Below are 7,022 nucleotides of genomic sequence, written 5' to 3' on the forward strand. Positions count from 1 at the left end.
ATGTAAGTATATATATATGTTTATTCACAAACATATTGACAAGAAAAAAATTGCAATATGTAAGACTCTCATTTCTTCTGATTCTTTGCACTCTGAATACGAATTCCAGTCAAATCGAGCTTGTCTTTTATCGTTTCAGGGTTGATCACCCAGTTGAGCAGTTGGTTCAACGCCATCAACTACACACGTAACCTCGATATTTCAGTCATTGTAACAAACCCTTTAATTTTCCTTGAAAGTGGATTTGTCATTTCATGAAAGAGGGTATTTGAGACAACAATATTTATCATATGAATGGTTTGCTGGCTAAAATGTGGAATTCGCGAGACATCATGTTTTCTGTACGTAACAAATGACTTGATAAATATGCATCGCAATTTTGTTTAATCCCAAAAGAATACATATTTTGTGTACTTACAACGAATTATATTTTGAAATGTTTATTAATATTTTCATTTTACATGTTAGCACTACTTTCCAATTCAGTAAGCGCTACTTTCCAAGGATATCAGTAAATGATGAAGAACTTTCAGCTTTTAATAATACCTGTGTGTATAATACAATAAACATATGTGAGAAGAGTAGCTAATCGAAATCCACATTTAGATCAGTTCTACTTAATTGCATATTCCTTTGATCCACTCACATCATGTTACATTTAGAATATAAATCATGGGACCCACTCTAGAAATAGATACAAGCGTAACGAATTTAATTTCTCTATTAATTGCTTACAACTAATTTCATATATGCAGGTATTAACATTGCATTTTTAAACTTCTTTTCCATTTTTTATCCAATTTATATCTATTGAAGTGCGGATATTTCCATTAAAAACTAAATATTGATTTTCGTTCAGTTGCTGCAAAAGCGACTGTCAGCATTATCCCATATTATATACATATTGAGGTTTCATAATTTACTTTTATGATACAGAGTATCACTATCATACTGGTGTTTAATAACAGTTGATATTAATGAGCTGACATTCGTTAATATCTTTTGCATGGTGCATGTAAAAACTATACTGGCACCAGCGTGGCTCACTGCCGTTGAGGAGTGCTAAGCCAAAGTGTTTACTGCATGGTCTGTTGTACAAAACAGTGATAAGCAGAAGATAGGTAGGTATATTCTGTAAACTAATAGTGTTTCGGTGTTTCAAATGACCAAAAGTGGAGAATGTTATGGGTTTTACTTTTCTCACTGTTAGAAAATCGACGTATGTCTGAAGGCGTAAATCAAATCACTTTCGGAGCGAGAACAATTATCTGGGAGCCTCCTTGAATATTATAATGACATCTATGAAATGACTTCGTGTGTGTGCACGAGATGTGCTTCTGTATGTGAGGTGAAGTGATTATGCCTATATGTGTGTACTTGTGTGTTTAAGTGTCTATGAAAACCCCAGTTGGTATATAAAGTTTACCGTTACCTGGATGTAATATTCCAACGTACGTTAATTGGGCTCTGCAATTTGCAATGGAAGTTTTTGTAATTTTATCAGAGTTTTATATGTATGTATATTTCCAACAACAATCATTGATCCATTTTCATTTTATGATATATCATTTCGCTCGCTTTATTTACTATACGAGGGAAATTTTAATTCAAGACAGCTCAACATGCGTAAAGTTGTGCAATGATATTCATATAACCATTTACGTGACTACATGTATAAGACTACATACGTATACATATACCTCTACGCATATACACATGCACACGTGCGCGCGCATATTCGCATATATTTATATATATATATATCTATATATAGGGAGAATTCACAAAAGAGTAACAGACGAAGACAGGTGGTGTAGAAAACACATAGATGTATCAGTATAACGCTCGGGAATTGAAAAAGTCGTTAACGTTTCGAGCCTACACTCTTCCACAGAACGGGATACACAAAGAATCAAGGAGAGAAAAAAAGGAGAGAAAAAATGTTTGAAAAAAATTGTGTGTGTGTGTGTGTGTGTGCGTGTGTGCGTGCGCGTTTGTGTATAAGAAAAGAGATGATAAAGGAATAATAGATTATCTTACGAACATCATTAGCTTACCGTTTTTTCAACAGTAACGCTCTGATGAAACTGCAAGCTGCTACTCAGGCACTCAACTATGAGAGTACCACATCTCATAGCGGAAACTGCTGTAAGCTAATGAAATTTAGAAGATAATTGATTATTCCTTTGTTATCACTTTTCTTCTTACTTCTTACCCTACTTACATTTCGTTCAGTAACACACGCAGTGCGTTCATTGATTATGGACACTATGCAGTACTGACATGATGCATCGATACTCTGTGTAATTTAAACATCTGTGCTGTACGTTAGAGATAAATGAAATTTTACTAGCTGTGTAACTGTAAATATCGACAGGTGAATATAGAAATATAGATTTTTTTTCAATAACACACAAGTAAAACATTCATGCATGGGAAAATTTAAAACAAATGTGTAATAATTATCAGACGATACATTACTTTCAAATATTTCTTCTAGAAACATAAGAAACCGATAAATGTGTGCTAGAATATTGCGAGGCCAATTCTAAGTAGCTCTCAAAACACACCTTGTCATACGTTAAGCCGTTGTTGGAACGAGAAAAGGTTATATTGGATAAGACTATTCGTTTCAGTATCATATAAGTAATGCTATTGGAATTAATACGTATAAATTTCTTTGTTGAGAATCAGCCACCGGTTTACGCTTTCTAGCGTGTGAGGTCAATTTTCTGACAGCATAAAATTCTAAATGATTTGTGTGGATATATCAAGAGAAAGGATTGCAATGTTTCAATCTTCTCCCTTGATTGAATAAAATATTTATCTTACGATACTTACCTGATTAGTATAAGCATGGCAATTTACACGTCTACATTAACACATATAAGCTCATGCCTTCAAAGAAATATATATATATATATATATAATCTTTTCTTTCTTTCAGTCATTAGACTGCAGCTATGCTGATGAAGCCACATTAAAGACATTTTAATCGAATGAATCGAACGGAATATTTTTACACCGTGTGACTTCATTTTATCCGTCCCTTCTCTTCCAAGCATGGTTGGCAAGTGGTGGTGGGGAATAATAACAGACACATAGACACACAAACACACACACACATATATATATATATATATATATATATATATATATACACACATATAAAATTTTATAAATGCAGTAATACGGATATGTTAAATGAGTTCTTTCATTTCCGACATATGTTTCGAAGATTACATCTGGTTCCTTCCAAAGGAATAAGTGATGTTGATAAAGATGTAATCTTCTCTTCAGGGAAATACATAAGATCCGCCTTAACCGTAAGACATTTTAACCGAATGTTAAAATGTATTGAAGTATTGGAAGACACACGCTGGATTATCAACAATCCCAGTTCCCGCATATTTTCATCTTTAGTTTTTTGTTAAGGTATATTAAAATTATATCTGAGAATTCAATATCACATTCCTTTTGGTTATTTTATAATACGGATTCTTAGTTACTTGGTGTTTTTTCCAATAAGTATTTGTGAAGTAAAATGTTATGAACAGACGATTAAGGTTATAACTATTCACTTTCTTTAAAAGTAGAAAGAAAATTATATAACAGGTTTTAGTATTTCCCAAGTAACATAATTTTCTGACAACAACAAACTTTCTTTGCGCTGTCACAAAGACCTAAGAACATTTATTGCCATAACAATACCGTAGTTTACCCATAACAATACCGTAGTTATTAAACTATTGCTTGAGCAAGAAATCTCATACTTCATTTCCGTTCAACATTTTTAAGCTCTGCTTCATTAGCAGTTCTATATGCTTTCACTTGTTTTTGCTTGTGTTTTTAAAACATTTTGTTCTTCATATTTGTTTTACAAATCTAAACTATTTCCTACAGTCGATGCCACCAATTAATGTCTAACAACATATTAAAGAAAATACTGTAAGGTGTAAACCTATCGCTTAAATCAGTTTCCATAAAATCAAATTTTGTGTTTCAAGAATTATTACTTTACTAATAGTGTTCCTCTCTTGAAAATTAAAGTAGAACAACTGAGCCGTATAGGAGTTTGTATAATGCTATTTCATTCTAAAATTAAAAAGAAAATCAGTTGTATAACAATACCTGTGCGTTTATGCGTATAGATGTGTGTGAGAATGTATATATATATATATATATATATATATATATATATATAAAAGGCGCGGTGAAAATATTGTCGTCTAAATTACACCAGAATGTAAATAACACCGACCACTATTTTTAAGAGATATATTTACCAAAGTTACAGAAGAATATCTTGAAATACTAGAAAGTAATTTATTCAATAATATCGCCATTTGCTTCAACCACGGCCACCAGAAGACTTCGGAGTCTCATGCAACTCTTCTGGGCGGTGTTTTTCTTTAAGGTGGTAAATGCTGTCATAATCCTTGTCTTAAGTTCATCTTTGGCGTTACAAGGAGTTGTGTTGGTTTCTCGTTCAACTGTGCCCCACACATAATAATGAACGGGTTTTCATTCTGGAGTGCCAGGTGGCCAATTGTCTGACTGCAATGACTGGGTATTTGGTGGAATATTCCTATGTACGGAGGGGGCATAGGGTAGAAAAAGTAAGAGGCATTTACGCAAATTGGATAGGTCAAAGGAGGAGCAAAAATACAATACAATGTTAGTAATAATAATTATGATTATAGGATTAAGTAATAGTATTCATCATAATAAGTTGCTTATCGATTTAATATAATTTTTCACTTACTACTAGTAGGCATTTCAGTCAACGTTCCTATTGTCAAAGTAGGTAGACCAGGGGCTACCGCCAGATATATTTGGTCACTTAGTATTTAAAAACCAATGACTGGTTATAAATAAACAGTTATTCTTCGGGGCAAATTAAATGAATAATATATGCCATAAAGGGCCCGATACCGTTTAAGTCAATATAAAAATATATGAAAAAATATAAGATATAAATAAAATAAAATAAGACTAATAAAATAATAATTAAAAAAATAGAAAATTTTCCAGTTGGACATTTAGGAATTTTTATGGTTCAGCTAAAGAGGGGCCTAGATACATTTAGGTCAATAAAAATAAAAAAATATAGAATAACAATAAAATTTGTTTCAGTTGGACATTTAGAAGTATTGATAGTAAAGTGGAGATAATTAATGGATTAACATGTGATATGAAAGCTATGCCAATTTGGAAATCTATGCAGACACAAATCAATCCCTTAATTAATCCGTCTGTCCACCCAATCAGTGAACTAATTAAATTAATCAAACAATCTATTGACTAAACAATCAATTAATCACTCAGTCAACCATTCAATTAAATAAGTTGCAAAATATAAATCCATATTTAATAAATTAATAAGTATAAATTGATAGACTTGCAAAAATATGTATACATATGCAAAATTCCACTACATACATACATACACAAATAAATACACACATACACATACATACGTATGCACATATTTATATATATATATATATATATATATACACACGTATATATATAAATGCACTTATGCACATATGCAAACATACATACACACATGTACAAACATACACACACATGCACTAACATTCATATATACATACACATTATCTCAATATATAAATTAAGTACCAGTTGCTTACTGGGATCGATCTAACCAATAGGCCCCCTCCCCCAAAATTTCAGGCCTTGTAGAAGACATTTTAAGGCGGCGAGCTGGCAGAATCATTAGCACGCTGGGCGTAATGTTTAGCGGCGTTTCGTCTATCTTTACTTTCTCAATTCATATTCCGCCGAGGTCGACTTTGCCTTTCATCCTTTCCGGGTCGATAAATTAAGTATCAGTTGCGTACTGGGGTCGATCTACACGCCTGACCTCATACCCCAAAATTTTGTGCCTAAGACATACTGAGGCATACACAATCACACGCGTGCATATATAATCTCGGGCACGCATTCCTTTGTATTATTTTCCAAATTTTCGTTTATTTTGGCAGTCAATCTATTCCTTTTCTCGAATGTAGTCTTTTACTTTATTTGAAAAATATCGCAACATTGCGAGTGGTCATATAAGAATTCCTTACAATTTAATTAAATGCACCAGAGATTACCTTAAATTATTCCCTCTATGAATATCACTGACATTTACTTGACTCCAAACAAGTGCAGGATGTGAAAGTAATTGAATATTTCTAATAATGAAGTATTTTGCACTTATATGTGGATGTGTTCCTCTGTTGCATACTCCCCATGTTTCAAATTAGAATCTAATTATTGTTCGTAGAACAACGGAGTTGAAATTAAAACGAACCTCATTTCTCGTTACTCAGTTTTCTTGTACATTCTGAAATTACAGTACATTACACGGTAATGAAATACTTAACTAACGGGTATTGAATCATTAATTATACATCTCAGGGTGCATTGGATCATTAACAGTACAGCGTCCATTGTCACTTCTTATAATGTCCAGATGTCTTAGAAATAAATTACATTTGAAATAGAACATTTAAAATTGAAACAGAAATCACGGATTTAACATGGAAGTTTTTGCTATGTAAAGGATTACTAATTTCTCCTTTCTTATCGAAACTTTTCATCTGTGCTACGTCTATCTCTATATTTGATATCCTTAGAATTGTCTTTTCTTAATCAACGGGTTGTAATGTCCACAAGGAAATTGCACATGATCGATAACCGTTCCTCTTAAAATGAACAGTGAAATAGTGAAAGGAATGAAATACGATACAACTCAACACATATTAATTGTATTTGCACACTCTGCAAGAAAATGGGGCAATATATCCAATGCACAGCACCAAACAACCATCGCAATATTGCCCATCCGATTTATAGAAATTCGTCTATGGAGAGATATTAGATATTGCAGAAGACCATTAACATAAGCGCTCTCCGTCTGTACGTCATCAAGATAAGGCATTATATTTATGTGTGTGCGTGAGTGTAAGTGTGTATATATATATATATATATATATATATATATATAT

This window comes from Octopus bimaculoides, chromosome 3 (assembly GCF_001194135.2).
Source record: "Octopus bimaculoides isolate UCB-OBI-ISO-001 chromosome 3, ASM119413v2, whole genome shotgun sequence".
Classification (NCBI taxonomy): domain Eukaryota; kingdom Metazoa; phylum Mollusca; class Cephalopoda; order Octopoda; family Octopodidae; genus Octopus; species Octopus bimaculoides.